Source organism: Jaculus jaculus, chromosome 2, assembly GCF_020740685.1.
Source record: "Jaculus jaculus isolate mJacJac1 chromosome 2, mJacJac1.mat.Y.cur, whole genome shotgun sequence".
Lineage (NCBI taxonomy): Eukaryota > Metazoa > Chordata > Mammalia > Rodentia > Dipodidae > Jaculus > Jaculus jaculus.
Window position 1 is genome coordinate 34231072 of NC_059103.1, and position 17081 is coordinate 34248152.

Genomic DNA, 17081 nt, shown 5'->3' on the forward strand with positions numbered 1-17081 from the left:
CTAGTACCGAAAGTATATCAAGGGAAGATTAACTTTCAAGAAAATCAGCTTTTCAAAATGCTCCGTGGTGAGCCTGGGCTGGAAGCTGCCAGCTTCTGTGGGTGTGCTGAAGAGCTTTTCTGAGGGGACTGTACTTGGGGGGGGGGCAGCCCAAAAACCTGACTGCCAAGGTAGAAAGCCCCGGCCAGGAGGACCGCTTCAGGTTCCAGTAGGTAAGCGGGTCACAGCTGTGCTCCAGCACCTCTTCCTCCAGATACGCGAGCACCATGTCTTCAGGCAGCTTCTCTCTCTGACTTCTCTTCACTGGTGCCACAAGTGACCACAGGCTCTCCTCCGCACTAGAGTCTTTCGATGGGGACCCTGAGTCACAGCCATTGGAGGTGGCCACGTCCTCTGAGGTAGAATTCAGTTAAATTTCTAGCTCCCTGATTAAGTCTTGCCTGTACTGCTCCACCTCCTCCTCTGTGAACAGGGAGGCTTTGTAGCGAGGGTCCAGCAGTGTGGCAAAGATGTACCTGGGGTCATGGAGGGTGGCGGACAGGCGGCTTGCCATGGCTTCATTCAGTGACTTCAGCATGGTGTCAATGCCCATTGTCTCTCCAAAGAGCATCTCGACTTTCCTGCTGAGAATGTGGATCATGGGAATAACCTGGCTCAGAGTGGACATGTGGGCGCTCATCTCCCAACTTGCAGCATCAGAGGGTCTCAGCACATGACATACAGACTGCATGACCTCCCACTGGTCACAACTGATCAGTTCTCTGAAGTTACACTCAATGGACACCTCATTAACTGCCCTCTTTTGCTCGATGAGCCGTTCAAGCATGTGGAATGATGTGCTCCACTTGGATGGCATGTCCTGGATCAGCTGGTGCTGTGGCAGCTCATACTCCTTCTGCAGCTCAGCAAGCTTCTCTCTGGCTCTGGGTGATCGATGGACCCGCTCACACAGCTTCCGAGCAATGCTCAGTAAGTTCTGCACCATCCTCTGGCTCTTGAGGGCCTCGCTCACAATCAGGTCCACCGTGTGGCTGAAGCACTCACTGCACACTTGAGCGTTCCCCCTCACTCAGTGTCTCACCTATGCTTGGGTTGTCAGTGACTATGATGCCGACCTGAAGGCCAATGGAGGTCACCCAGGCTTCCCACCAGCCCTCCAGCTGCTTCTGAATGCTGTTGCTGCTATAGTCACAGTCAATCTGTGATACGTCTAAAAGTGCTGAACAATGGTGGTCCTCACAATGTGGTTGGACAGAGGATGCAAAGATGACCCAGTGAGCTGTGAGGGTTAGGTACTCACGGGTCTGGCTACTCATCCATATTCCAGAGGTGAAATGGACCACACCACTCTCAGCTTCCTTCAGATGTGTCATAATTATTTGTTTCACATTGTCATACATACCTGGTATAGCTGTCCTAGAGAAGTAGGAAGGGGAGGGTAAAGAGTACTGAGTTTCAAGTATTCAAGCAGCCTCTTAAAGCCAACATTGTTTACAAAAGAGTATGGCTGAAGGTCAAGTGCAATCATTTCAGCTATGAGACTTGTGATTTTTTTGGCAACGGGGTGCGAGTCATAGAACTTTTCCGTGGTGTCACAGAAATAAAGGTCTATTTAAATAGTTTATTTCATATTTATTTAATTTTGGTAGGTCATATGAATCAAGGAAATTTTCCATTTGTTTCAGATTTTCAAAGTTAGAGACATATATATTCTTAAAGTATGTCCTTATAATTTTCTGGTATCTTTTGTAATAGTGTCTTTTTCATCTCTAATTTTATTAATTTTTGTCTCTTCTCTCTTTTTTTCTGGTCAGATTTGCTAAGGGTTTATCAATCTTGTTTATCCTTTCAGAGAACCAACTCTTTGTTTCATTGAGTCTTTGGATTGTATTTTTGGTGTCTCTTTCATTAATTTCTGCTCTAAGCTTTATTATTTCTTCCCGTCTGCTGATTTTTGGTTTGCCTTATTCTTTTTCCAAGGCCTTAAGGAAACACAGTAAATTATTTATTTGTGAACTCTCTAATTTCTTTTTTTTTAAAATTTTTTTTTAAATTTATTTGAGAGCGACAGACACAGAGAGAAAGACAGATAGAGGGAGAGAGAGAGAGAATGGGCGCGCCAGGGCTTCCAGCCTCTGCAAACGAACTCCAGACATGTGCGCCCCCTTGTACATCTGGCTAACGTGGGACCTGGGGAACCGAGCCTCGAACCGGGGTTCTTAGGCTTCACAGGCAAGCGCTTAACCGCTAAGCCATCTCTCCAGCCCTCTAATTTCTTAATATAGGCACTTTGAGCTATAAATTTCCCTCTCAGGACTGCCTTTATTGTGTCCCAAAGGTTTTGGTATGTGGTATTGTCATCATCATTTGATTCTATGAATTTATTGATTTCCTTTTTGATTTTTTAAATGACCTGCTCATCATTCAGAAGTGTGCTGTTTCAGTCTCCATGGATTTCTGTATGCTCTGTAGCTTTTCTTGTTGCTGATTTGCAGTTTAATCCCATTGTGGTCAGATAGAGTACAAGAGATTATTTCAATTTTCCTATATTTGTTGAGATTTGCTTAGCGTTCTAATATATGGTCTATTTTACAGAATGTTTCATGTGCTCCTGAGAAAAATGTATATTCTGCAGCATTTGGATGGAATGTTCTGTAGATATCTATTAGGTCCACTTGTTTCATGACATCATTTAATCCTGCTATCTCTCTGTTTATTTTTTGCCAGGATGGCCTGTCAGTTGATGAGAGTGGGGTAGAGTGGGGTGTTGAAGTTTCCCACTACAGTTGAGTTTGGTGTTATCTGTGACCTTAAGTCTAATAGTGTTTGTTTGATGAAATTGGGAGTCCTCATGTTAGGTGCATATACATATAAGATTGTAATGTCCTCCTGTTGGAGTGTTCTTTTAATCAGTATAAAGTGACTTTCTTTATCTTTCCTCACTAATGTTGATTTGAATTCTTTCCTGTCATATGTTAGGATAGCAACCCCCACTTGTTTCCTAGACCCCTTTGCTTGAAATACCGTTTTCCATCCTTTCATCCTAAGACAGTGTCTATCTTCTATTGAGAGATGAGTTTCCTGGAGGCAACAAACAGCAAGATCCTGCCTTTTAATTGGGTTGCAAGCCTGTGACTTTTGGTAGGGGCAATGAGGCCACTAACATTAAGAGTTATTATTGAAAGGTATGTGTTTATTCTTGCCATTCTTCTTATTTTGTAGTGCTTGTTTCTCTTTACTTTCTTATTTTAACCTGTTGGGGTGGTGCCATGTGAGTGTGTGGATCCCACGGATGGGCATGCTGCAAGCACCTCAGTGGGATTCTGGCCGCTTTCCTCCCTTCTGTTGGATCTTTGTCTCTCTGGCTTCTCTGCTGTGTCTAAGAATAACTTATACTCCTTCGCTTTTCAGGAGAAGAGTAAATTGTGTTGTGGTTTTGCTGAAATCCCTACCTAGGCTGTTTGGCATGCCTTCTATGCCATCATCTTACCCAGAAGTCTTCTGAACATTTTCTTATATATTTATATGCCATCTCTATTTCTTCTCAAAGCCTTTCTATTTAGTTCCGTAGCCCATTTTTTAATTGGGTTGATTTTTATTGTCTCTTTTTTTTTTTTCTTTTGGTTTTTCAAGGTAGAGTATTGCTCTATAGTCCAGGGAGACCTGTAATTTACTATGTAGTCTCAGGCTGGCCTTGAACTCACAGCAATCCTTCTGCCTCTGCCTCCTGAGTACAGGGTTTAAATGTCTGGCTATTTAGTTTTTTGAGTTCTTTGTATATCGTGGATATTAATCCTCTGTCAGATGTATATCTTGCAAAGATTTTCTCCCATTCTGTAGGTTGCCTCTTTACTCTATTCACAGTGTCCTTTGGTGTACAAAAGCTTTGTAATATCAGGTTAATTGGTGGTTGTATTTCCTGAGCAACAGGGGTTATATTGAGAAAGTCTTTGCTAATACCAATATGTTTAAGAGTTTCCCCAGTTTTTCTTCTAGCAGTTTCAGAGTTTCCAGTATCATAGTAAGGTATTTGATCCATTTGGAAATAATTTTTATTCATGGAGAGAGATAAAATAAGGATCTTTTTTCATCCTTCTACAGATACAAATCCATTTTTCCCAGCACCATTTGCTGAAGAAGCTGTCTTTTCTCCAATGAGTATTTTTGGCATTTTTGTTGAAGATCAGGTAGCTGTTTTGTTGCTCAAAATTATTTAGATACTTGAGGATTTTTTCTTTTCTTTTTTAGTGGTGCACATCTTTTTTTAATTTCAAATTTTTATTAACAACTTCCATTATTAAAAAAAAATATATCCCATGGTAATACCCTCCCTCCCCCCACTTTCCCTTTGAACTTCCATTCTCCATCATACCCCCTACCTATCTCATTCAGTCTCTCTTTTATTTTGAAGTCATGATCTTTTCCTCCTCTTATTATGATGATCTCGCGTAGGTAGTGTCAGGCACCGGTGAGGTCATGGGTACCCAGGCCATTTTGTGTCTGGGTGGGGAGGGAGCACGTTGTAAGGATCCTACCCTTCCTTTGGCTCTTTTTCTTTTTTCTTTACTGCTCAGTAGAAATCCATTGTATTAATGTGCTATATCTTTATTATGCACTCATAGGTTGAGGGACATCTAGGCTGGTTCCATTTCCAAGCTATTGTGAATTGAGTGGCAATAAACATGGTTGAGCAAGTATCTCTAAGGTAATGAGATGAGTCCTAAAGATATATGCCTAGGAGTGCTATAGCTGGATTAATGATAGATCTATTTTTAGCTGTCTTAGGAACCTCCACACTGATTTCCATAATGGCTGGACCAGATTGCATTCCCTCCAACAGTGTAGAAGTGTTCCTCTTTTTCCACATCCTTGCCAGCATGTATGGTCATTTGTTTCAATGACGGTAGCCAATCTGACAGGAGTGAGATGGAATCTCAACAGAGTTTTAATCTGCATTTCCCTGAGACTAGGGATGTAGAACATTTGTTCAGATGCTTATATACCATCTGTATTTCTTCTTTTGTGAACTCTCTATTTAGTTCCATAGCCCATTTTTAATTGACTTGTTTGATTTCTTATTATTTAATTTTTGATTTCTTTGTATAACCTAGATATTAATCCTCTACCAGATGTATAGCTGGCAAAGATTTTCTCCCATTCTGTAAGTTGCCTCTTTGCTTTATTCACAGTGTCCTTTGCCATACAAAATCTTTGTAATTTCATGAGGTCCCAGTGGTTAATCTGTGGTTTTATTGCCTGAGCAGTTGGGGTTATATTCAGAAAGTCTTTGCCAAGACCAATATGTTGAAGGGTTTCCCCTACTTTTTCCTCTAGCAGCTTCAGAGTTTCAGGTTTGATATTAAGGTCTTTGATACATTTGGACTTAATTCTTCTGCATGGAGAGAGATAAGGATCTATTTTCATCCTTCTACAGATATAACCAGTTTTCCCAACATCATTGGCTGAAGAGGCTGTCTTTTCGCCAATGACTATTTTTGCCATTTTTGTCAAAGATCAGGTGTCTATAGCAAACCAGACTTATATCTGAGTCCTCTATTCCATTCCATTGATCTACATGTCTGCTTTTGTGCCAGTACCATGCTGTTTTTGTTACTATGGCTCTGTGGTACAGGTTAAAATCAGGTATGGTGATACCACCAGCCTTATTTTTGTTGCTCAAGATTTTGTTTTAGATATTAGAGTTTTTTTGTGATTCCAAATGAATTTTTGGATTGTTTTTTTCTATTTCTGTGAAGAATGCCATTGGGATTTTGATGGGGATCATATTAAATGTGTAGATTGCTTTTGGTAAGATTGCCATATTCACAATATTGATTCTTCTGATCCAGGAACAAGGGATGTTTTCCATTTCCTAGTGTCTTCTGCAATTTCTCACTTGAGTATTTTATAGTTTTCATTGTAGAGATCCTTTACTTCCTTGGTTAGGTTTATTCCAAGGTACTTTATTTTCTTTGATGCAATTGTGAATGGGAGTTATTCTCTGATTTCATCCTTTGTGTGTTTGTTGTTAGCATATATGAAGGCTACTGATTTCTGTGTATTTATTTTGTATCCTGCTACATGGCTGTAGGTTTTGATCAGCTCTAACAGTTTGCTAGTAGAGTCTTTAGGGTCCTTTATGTATAGAATCATGTCATCTGCAAATAATGATAACTTGATTTCTACCTTTCCAATTTGTGTCCCTTATATGTGTGTTTCTCGCCTCATTGCTATGGCTAAGACTTCCAGTACTATATTAGATAGAAGTGGGGACAGTGGATACCCTTGTCTTGTTCCTGATTTTAGTGGAAAAGCTTCCAGTTTTTCCCCATTTAGTAATATGTTGGCTGTAGGATTGTCATAAATAGCCTTTATTATATTGAGATATATTCCTTCTATTCCCAGTCTCTGTAGGACTTTTGTCATGAAGGGATGTTGGATTTTGTCAAATGCTTTTTCTGTGTCTAATGAGATGATCATGTGATATTTGTTCTTCAGTCCATTTATATAATGTATTACATTTATTGATTTATGTGTATGGAACCATCCCTGCATCTCTGGGATAAAGCGTACTTGGTCAGGGTGAATGATCTTTCTGATATATTCTCGTACTATGTTTGCTAATATTTTGTTCAGAATTTTTGCATCTATGTTCATGAGGCAGATTGATCTGTAATTTTCTTTTTTTGTTCTATCTTTGCCTGGTTTTGGTATCAGGGTGATGCTGGCATTGTAGAAGGAATTTGGTAGGATTCCTTCTTTTTCTATTTTATGTAAAAGCTAAGGAACCAATGGTGTTAGTTCTTCTCTGAAGGTCTGGCAAAATTCAGCAGTGAATCCATCTGGGGGTTGGGAGATTTTTGATAACTGTTTGGATCTTCATACTTGTTATAGGTCTATTTAAGTGATTAATCTCATCTTGATTTAATTTAGGTAGGTCATATAAATCAAGCAAATCATCCATTTCTTTCATATTTTCATACCTAGTGGAGTACTTGTTTTTATATTATGTACCAATGATTTTTTTGAATTTCTCTTGTATCTGTTGTGATGTTACCTTTTTTTATCTCTAATTTTATTAATTTATATCTCTTCTCTCTTTCTTTTGGTCAGATTTGCTAAGGGTTTTTGCTTGTTTATCCTTTCAAAGAACCAACTCTTTATTTCATTGATTCTTTGGGTTGTTTTTGGTTTCTATTTCATTAATTTCTGCCCTAATCTTTATTATTTCTTCCTGTCTACTGATTTTTGGGTTGCCTTGTTCTTCTTTTTCCAAGTTTTTAAGGTGAACCATTAGGTCATTTACTTGTGACCTTTCTAATTTCTTAATATAAGCACTTAAAGCTACAAATTTACCTCTTGGGACTGATTTCATTGTGTCCCAAATGTTTTGGTATGTTGTGTTCTCATTATCATTTGGCCCTGTGGTGGTTTGATTCAGGTGTCCCCCATAAACTTAGGTATTCTGAATGCTAGGTTCCCAGCTGATGGATATTTGAGAATTAATACCTCCTGGAGGGAGTGTATTGTTGGGGGCGGGCTTATGGTCTTTATAGCCAATTTCCCCATGCCAGTGTTTGGCACACCCTCCTGTTGCTGTAGTCCACCTTATGTTGGCCAGGGGGTGATGTCCACCCTCTGCTCATGCCATCGTTTTCCCCTGCCATCGTGGAGCTTCCCCTCGAGCCTGTAAGCCAAATAAACCTCTTTTTCCCAGAAGCTGCTCTTGGTTGGGTGATTTCTACCAGCAATGCAAACCGGACTGCAACAGTAAAGTGGTACCAGGAGTGGGGTTGCTGCTAGACACCTGACTGTGTGGCTTCGGCCTTTTGAAGCTGATTTTCAAGAGGAATGTGGAAGGAGTTGAAACCTTGGCCTAAGAGATGCCTTGCAGTGCTGTAAGTACAGCTTGGTGGTCTATCCTGGTCAGAGCTGAAAGACCTGAAGGCAGTAAGAACTATGGACTGTGAGGTTTGGCTTATGAGGGTGAGAAAGAGCTGTGCCTGGACTGGGCTAGCAGTTTGTGTGAGAAGCTTGCTCTTGTGCCCATGTCCTGAGAAGTTGTGCAGGGTTGCTTAGCGTAGAAATGAACTGGTGTGTGCAGAGGGATATGGCACAGAAAGGAAAATCTTTGGGTGAACTGCTGCCCGTTCAGCTGCAACTGAGAGATTACAACCTTTGAGACTGGGCTAGCTGACCTGCGCTGGGGCAACAAGAAGAATGTAGACTCTTTTGAAGGGGCCTGAGTGCTCAAGGAGTGTCCTGTTCTTCAAAGTCTGCTTTATTCCCCCCTGGATTAACAAATTGGCACCCTACTTGGTATCGTGGAGTATAAGAAATGCTGGAAAGAGGGTCATTGAGTTTGCAACACGGTCTTGTGTTTTGGAAATGGCCATGGGCAGTGTGAAGCGGGTTTGCTGGTTGCCTGCATAGAGACCCCATGGGGCCATGAGGACGAACCGTGGCTTGCAGTGGAGACCCAGTGGAGGTGCCGGGACCATGAGATGGCTGCCGAGGAGCTGCCGGCCCCGATGAAGTTTCCCAGGACTGTGAGTAGCCTAGCTGGAGGGGCGGAATTGGAATGCCAGAGACTTGCTGCTGGTTAGAATTATCGGACTTGAAGATTTGTCACTGGTTTGAGTTGCTGGACTTGAAGCTACAGAGTTTGATGTTTGCCCTGGTTGTTTTGAATCTTGTATTGGTTGAATGTTTCTTTGCTATGCCCAATGCCATCTATTGCAGTGTGAATATTTATTCTGTGCCATTCTGGGTTTTTTGAGGTTATATTTTGGTATTATGGCTCAGTTAAAAGATCTTGAACTATGGGGATGTATGAACATCATTGAGATTGATAAAAACTATGGGGAATTTTAAAGTCAGACTGAAAGCATTGTATTTTACATCATGTATGGATATCAGTTTATGGGGGCCAGGGGCGGAATGTGGTGGTTTGATTCAGGTGTCCCCCATAAACTTAGGTATTCTGAATGCTAGGTTCCCAGCTGATGGATATTTGAGAATTAATACCTCCTGGAGGGAGTGTATTGTTGGGGGCGGGCTTATGGTCTTTATAGCCAATTTCCCCATGCCAGTGTTTGGCACACCCTCCTGTTGCTGTAGTCCACCTTATGTTGGCCAGGGGGTGATGTCCACCCTCTGCTCATGCCATCGTTTTCCCCTGCCATCGTGGAGCTTCCCCTCGAGCCTGTAAGCCAAATAAATCTCTTTTTCCCAGAAGCTGCTCTTGGTTGGGTGATTTCTACCAGCAATGCGAACCGGACTGCAACAGGCCCTATGAATTTTTTGATTTCCTTCTTGATTTCTTCATTGATCCATTTATTATTTAGTAGTATATTGTTTAACTTCCATGATTTTGTTTATGCTCTATAGCTTTTCTTGCTGTTGATTTGTTGTTTGCTTCCATTGTGGTCAGATAGAATGCAAGGAATTATTTCAATTTTCCTGTATTTGTTAAGATTTGCTTTGTATCCTAATATATGGTCTATTTTAGAGAATGTTCCATGTGCTGCTGATAACAATGTATATTCTGCAGCATTTGGGTGAAATGTCCTGTATATATCTGTTAGGTCCATTTCTTCTATGAGCTCATTTAATTCAAATGCCTCTCAGTTTATGTTTTCCCAGGATGACCTGTCAATTGATGAGAGTGGGGTGTTGAAGTCACCCACTACCACTCTGTTTGGCATTATCTATGACCTTAGTTCTAATAGCATTTGTTTGATGAATTTGTGAGCCCCATGTTAGGTGCATATATGTTTACGATTGTAATGTCCTTCTGTTGGAGTGTGCCTTTAGTCAATATGATGTGACCTTCGTTATCTCTCTTAACTAATGTTGGACTGGAGTCTACCTTGCCAGATATTAGGATAGCAACAACTGCTTGTTTTCTAGGCCCATTTACTTGAAACACCAATTTCCAACCTTTCACCCTAAATTAGTGTCCATCCTTGGTAGAAAGGTGAGTTTCTTGGAGGCGACAAATTGTAGGATCCTGCTTTTTTTTTTAAAAAAATTATTTATTTATTTATTTGAGAGCGACAGACACAGAGAGAAAGACAGATAGAGGGAGAGAGAGAATGGGTGCGCCAGGGCTTCCAGCCTCTGCAAACGAACTCCAGGTGCATGCGCCCCCTTGTGCATCTGGCTAACATAGGACCTGGGGAACTGAGCCTCGAACCGGGGTCCTTAGGCTTCACAGGCAAGCGCTTAGCCACTAAGCCATCTCTCCAGTCCAAGATCCTGTTTTATAACCCAGTCTGCAAACCTGTGTCTTTTCTTTGGGGCATTGAGGCCATTGATATTAAGAGATATTGAAAGGTGTGTATTTATTTTTGCCTTTTTTTGATAGTTCTTCTGGTTTTACCTTTGCTCTCTTGCATTAACTAGTATTTGAGTATTGTTTGTTTTTTCCAGGTTCCTTATATCTGTGCTTTTCTTTCTCCTCAGCATGGAGGATTCTTTCAAGTATTTTCTGTAGAGCTTCTTTTGTCTTCAAATACTTCTTTAGCCTGCTTTTGTCATGGAATGTCCTTATTTCTCCATCTATTTGAATGGATAGCTTTGCAGGATAAAGTAACATTGGTTGACAGTTGTTATCTTTCAGAACTTAGAATACATCACTCTAAGCCCTTCTGGCTTTTAAAGTTTGTGTTGAGTAATCTGCTGTGATCTTGAAGGTCTTGCCTTTGTATGTAACTTGATTTTTCTTTCTAACTGTATTCAATTATTTTTCTTTGATTTTTGTGTTTGGTAGTTTGATTGTAATATGGTGAGGAGAGTTTTTTTCCTGGTTTTGTCTGGCTGGTGTTCTCAAGGATCCCTGTATCTGCATTGGCACCTCTTTCCCAATTTGGGGGAAGTTTTCTTCTATGATTTTGTTGAAGACACCTACTATGCCTTTGGAGTGAAATTCTTCTCCTTCTACTATACCCTGAATTCTTATGTTTGATCTTTTCATTGTGTCCTGAATATCTTGAAATTCCCATTCATACTTTCCTATTAGTTTGTCTTTTTGTTGGATTGTATTAGATCTGCCACCTGGTCTTCTAGCTTAGATATTCTGTCCTCTCATTCATCCATTCTACTGGTGAGATTTTCTACAGTTTTTATTTCATTAACTTTGTTCTTCATTGCTAAAAATTCTGACTGGTTTTTCTTTGTTATTTCTATTTCCTTATTTATGTCTTGTATTGACCTCTTTATTTCATTAAATTGGTGTCCTGTGTTTTCTTTGATTCCTTTGATTTCCTCTTTGACTTCTTTGAGTATGTTTATGGTCATTCTTTTGAAATCTTTCTCAGGCATTTCCTCCAACTCGTTCTCACTGGAGGTCATTTCTGATGCATTAATACTTTTTGGTGGATTTATATTGTCTTGATTTTTCGTGTTTCTTGTGTTATGATGTATGTATTTTTTCATCTTAAATTAATTTAATGCTTGAACTTTCTAGTTAGCTGCAGTATTATTAGATGTATCTATCAATCTAAATCAATCTAATGTTATATATCTTCAGGGTAGGAGCTTAAGGTGCTAGGTGTGGCTCTGAAGACTCTCAGAGTACTACAAAAATGACCGTAGGTATTGGGTTTGCCTGCTATGAGAGTATTCAAGTAGGCTGAGTGGAACAAAATACAGGCGGATTCTAAAAATTATCTAAACAATGTACACTTTCAATGAACAACAACATAGAGTATTTATGCAAGAGTAGGTATTATGACAACCAGATCCTCTAATAAAGTTACTGTCCCTTAGGGTGTGTGGTGCCCTACACCCTTAATACCAACTAGGAGGTTAAGATACCTGGTCTGTAGAGGGTTCCAAGTCAGCTTGTGACCAAGTGAGACCCTTCCCTAATGTACAACAGAAGAGGAAACAAAGGAACTATAAATCAAGAAGCAAACAATAACAAGCCCAAAAGATAGCTTATTTAAGAATGGCAAATCTGATCATCTATCAGATTTAACATAAAATTTATCCTGATATGGAAGGTGCAATTAGCACTTCCCATTCAGGGCTATATACCAGGCTTATTTGGTGGGTACTGTCCTGCTGTAATCCGCTACCTTTTGGGATGATTTTTGTCTCAGTTATGTTGTGTGCTGGCTTGGGTCCCTCTTTAGTGCACTGTGGGTTCAAGTAGGCTGGCTTGGTTGTTGGATTGCTGCTCTGGTTGCTGGTGCTGGGTGCTGTGAGCTCCTGCTGGTTTCTGGTGCTTGTGCTATTGGTGGGGGAGGGGAGGCAGTCAATGGTGGCTCTAGTACTCTTGCTGGTCTATGTGATCTTCTATCTCGTGATCTGCTACTCTGTTGTTCATTGCTCTTCTCCCTTCATATTTCTTTTTTTTAAAATATATTTTTATTTTTATTTATTTATTTGAGAGTGACAGAGAGAGAAAGAGGCAGTTACAGAGAGAGTGAGAACGGGCACGCCAGGGTCTCCAGCTACTGCAAACAAACTCCAGACGCGTGTGCCCCCTTGTGCATCTGGCTAACGTGGGTCCTGGGGAACTGAGCCTCGAACCAGGGTCCTTAGGCTTCACAGGCAAGAGCTTAACCGCTAAACCATCTCTCCAGCCCTCCCCTCATATTTCTTGAGTTTGTGAAGAGCTCTGGTGTGAGTGGAAAATCCCTTCACCTGGCTTTTCCTGTGGCTCAATCCGAGCCTGGCAGCTGTGGCCCCATGGGCCTGGTGCTGCTGCTGCTGGAGCCACTTCTGCCTGCCTATGTGAGCTCTGGTTGCTCTGGATCTCTCCTACTTCTCTGCTGCCATTTTAATTTCTTTTTTTTTTTTAATTTTTATTAACATTTTCCATGATTATAAAATATATCCCATGGTGATTCCCTCCCTCCCCACCCCCACACTTTCCCATTTGAAATTCCATTCTCCATCATATTACCTCCCCATTACAATCATTGTAATTACATATATACAATATCAACCTATTAAGTATCCTCCTCCCTTCCTTTCTCCACCCTTTATGTCTCCTTTTCAACTTACTGGCCTCTGCTACTAAGTATTTTCATTCTCACACAGAAGCCCAGTCATCTGTAGCTAGGATCCACATATGAGAGAGAACATGTGGCGCTTGGCTTTCTGGGCCTGGGTTACCTGACTTAGTATAATACTTTCCAGGTCCATCCATTTTTCTGCAAATTTCATAACTTCATTTTTCTTTACCGCTGAGTAGAACTCCATTGTATAAATGTACCACATCTTCATTATCCACTCATCAGGTGAGGGACATCTAGGCTGGTTCCATTTCCCAGCTATTATAAATTGAGCAGCAATAAACATGGTTGAGCATGTACTTCTAAGGAAATGAGATGAGTCCTTTGGATATATGCCTAGGAGTGCTATAGCTGGGTCATATGGTAGATCAATCTCTAGCTGTTTTAGGAACCTCCACACTGTTTTCCACAATGGCTAGACCAGATTGCATTCCCACAAGCAGTGCAGAAGGGTTCCTTTTTTGCCACATCCCCGCCAACATTTATGATCATTTGTTTTCATGATGGTGGCCAATCTGACAGGAGTGAGATGGAATCTCAATGTAGTTTTAATCTGCATTTCCCTGATGACTAGTGACGTAGAACATTTTTTTAGATGCTTATATGCCATTTGTATTTCTTCCTTTGAGAACTCTCTATTTAGCTCCATAGCCCATTTTTTGATTGGCTTGTTTGATTCCTTATTATTTAACTTTTTGAGTTCTTTGTATATCCTAGATATTAATCCTCTATCAGATATATAGCTGGCGAAGATTTTTTCCCATTTTGTAGGTTGCCTCTTTGCTTTTTTCACTGTGTCCTTTGCGGTGCAAAATCTTTGTAATTTCATTAGGTCCCAGTGGTTAATCTGTGGTTTTATTGCCTGAGCAATTGGGGTTGTATTCAGAAAGTCTTTGCCAAGACCAATATGTTGAAGGGTTTCCCCTACTTTTTCCTCTAGCAGTTTCAAAGTTTCCGGTCTGATGTTAAGGTCTTTAATCCATTTGGACTTAATTCTTGTGCATGGCGAGAGAGAAGAATCTATTTTCATCCTTCTGCAGATATTTATCCAGTTTTCAAAACACCATTTGCTGAAGAGGCTGTCTCTTCTCCAATGAGTATTTTTGGCATTTTTATCGAATATCAGGTGGCTATAGCTACTTGGGCTTACATCTGGGTCCTCTATTCTGTTCCACTGATCTACATGTCTGTTTTTGTGCCAGTACCATGCTGTTTTTGTTACTATGGCTCTGTAGTATAGGTTAAAATCAGGTATGGTGATACCACCAGCCTCTTTTTTGTTGCTCAGTATTATTTTAGATATTCGAGGTTTTTTGTGATTCCAAATGAATTTTTGGATTGTTTTTTCTATTTCCATGAAGAAAGCCTTTGGAATTTTGATAGGGATTGCATTAAATGTGTAGATTGCTTTAGGTAAGATTGCCATTTTCACGATATTGATTCTTCCAATCCAGGAACAAGGGATGTTTCTCCACTTTCTAGTGTCTTCTGCAATTTCTCGTGTGAGTGTTTTAAAGTTCTCATTGTATAGATTCTTTACTTCCTTGGTTAGGTTTATTCCAAGGTATTTTATTTTTTTTGATGCAATTGTGAATGGGAGTTATTCTCTGATTTCATCCTCTGTGTGTTTGTTGTTAGCATATATGAAGGCTACTGATTTCTGTGTATTTATTTTGTATCCTGCTACATTGCTGTAGGTTTTGATCAGCTCTAACAGCTTGCTAGTAGAGTCTTTAGGGTCCTTTATGTATAGAATCATGTCATCTGCAAATAATGATAACTTGATTTCTTCCTTTCCAATTTGTATCCCTTTTATGTGTGTCTCTTGCCTTATTGCTATGGCTAAGACTTCCAAAACTATATTAAATAGAAGTGGGGACAGTGGACACCCTTGTCTTGTTCCCGATTTTAGTGGAAAAGCTTCTAGTTTTTCCCCATTTAGTAATATGTTGGCTGTAGGCTTGTCATAAATAGCCTTTATTATATTGAGATATGTTCCTTCTATTCCCAGTCTCTGTAGGACTTTTATCATGAAGGGATGTTGGATTTTGTCAAATGCTTTCTCTGCATCTAATGAGATGATCATGTGATTTTTGTCCTTCAACCCGTTTATGTAATGTATTACATTTATAGATTTGTGTATGTTGAACCATCCCTGCATCTCTGGGATAAAGCCTACTTGGTCAGGGTGAATGATCTTTTTGATATACTCTTGTATTCTGTTTGCCAATATTTTGTTGAGAATTTTTGCATCTATGTTCATGAGGGAGATTGGTCTGTAATTTTCTTTTTTTGTTCTATCTTTGCCTGGTTTTGGTATCAGGGTGATGCTGGCCTCATAGAAGGAGTTTGGTAGAATTCCTTCTTTTTCTGTTTCCTGGAAAAGCTTAAGAAGCAATGGTGTTAGCTCTTCCTTAAAAGTCTGGTAAAATTCAGCAGTGAATCCATCCGGGCCTGGGCTTTTTTTAGTTGGGAGATTATTGATAACTGTTCGGATCTCCATGTTTGTTATAGGTCTATTTAAGTGATTAATCTCATTTTGATTTAATTTAGGTAGGTCATATAGATCAAGGAAATCATCCATTTCTTTCAGATTTTCATACTTTGTGGAGTATATGCTTTTATAGTATGTCCCTATGATTTTTTGAATTTCTCTGGAATCTGTTGTGATGTTACCTTGTTCATCTCTGATTTTATTAATTTGTGTCTCTTCTCTCTTTCTTTTGGTCAGATTTGCTAAGGGTTTATCAATCTTGTTTATTCTTTCAAAGAACCAACTCTTTGTTTCATTAATTCTTTGGATTGTTCTTTTTGTTTCTATTTCATTAATTTCTGCCCTAATCTTTATTATTTCTTCCCGTCTACTGATTTTTGGTTTGCCTTGTTCTTCTTTTTCCAAGGCTTTAAGGCGAAGCATTAGGTCGTTTACTTGCGACCTTTCTAATTTCTTAATATAGGCACTTAAGGCTATAAATTTACCTCTTAGAACTGCCTTCATTGTGTCCCAGAGATTTTGGTATGTTGTGTTCTCATTATCATTTGACTCTATAAATTTTTTGATTTCCTTTTTGATTTCTTCATTGACCCACTCATCATTTAGTAGTGTATTGTTTAGTTTCCATGATTTTGTGTATGCTCTATAGCCTTTCTTGCTACTGATTTGTAGTTTTATTCCATTGTGGTCAGATAGAATGCTAGTAATTATTTCAATTTTCCTGAATTTGTTAAGATTTGTTTTGTGTCCTAATATATGGTCTATTTTAGAGAATGTTCTATGTGCTGCTGAAAAGAATGTATATTCTGCCGCCTTTGGATGAAATGTCCTGTATATATCTGTTAGGTCCATTCCTTCTATGACCTCATTTAGTCCAGATGCCTCTCTGTTTATTCTTTCCCTGGATGACCTGTCAATTGATGAGAGTGGGGTGTTAAAGTCACCCACCACCACTGTGTTTGGTGTTATCTGTGACCTTAGTTCTAATAGTGTTTGTTTGACGAATTTGGGAGCCCCCATGTTAGGTGCATATATGCTTAGGATTGTAATGTCCTCCTGTTGGAGTGTGCCCTTAATCAATATAAAGTGACCTTCCTTATCTTTCTTGACTAACGTCGGACTAATGTCTACCCTGTCTGATATTAGGATAGCAACCCCTGCTTGTTTTCTAGGCCCATTTGCTTGAAACACCGTCTTCCAACCTTTCACCCTAAGATAATGTCTATCTTTTGTAGAAAGGTGAGTTTCTTGGAGACAACAAATAGTAGGATCCTGCTTTTTAACCCAGTCTGCAAATCTATGTCTTTTCGTTGGGGCATTGAGACCGTTGATATTAAGAGATATTATTGAAAGGTGTGTATTTATGTTTGCCATATTTTTGTGTGTGTGTGTTTCTGGTTCTACCTGTGCTCTCTTCTGTTAACTGGTATTTGAGTATAGCTTGTTTTTATTAGGTTCCTTATATGTGTGCTTTTCCTTTTGTTCAGCATGGAGGATTCTATCAAGTATTTTCTGTAGAGCTGGTTTTGTCTTCAAATACTCCTTTAACCTGCTTTTGT

General features: G+C 39.7%; 1 pseudogene; it reads right to left on the reverse strand.

Annotated features, from left to right (window-relative positions):
• The window catches only part of LOC101608188, a 99153-nt pseudogene continuing 82072 nt past the window's right edge, over window positions 1–17081 (reverse strand).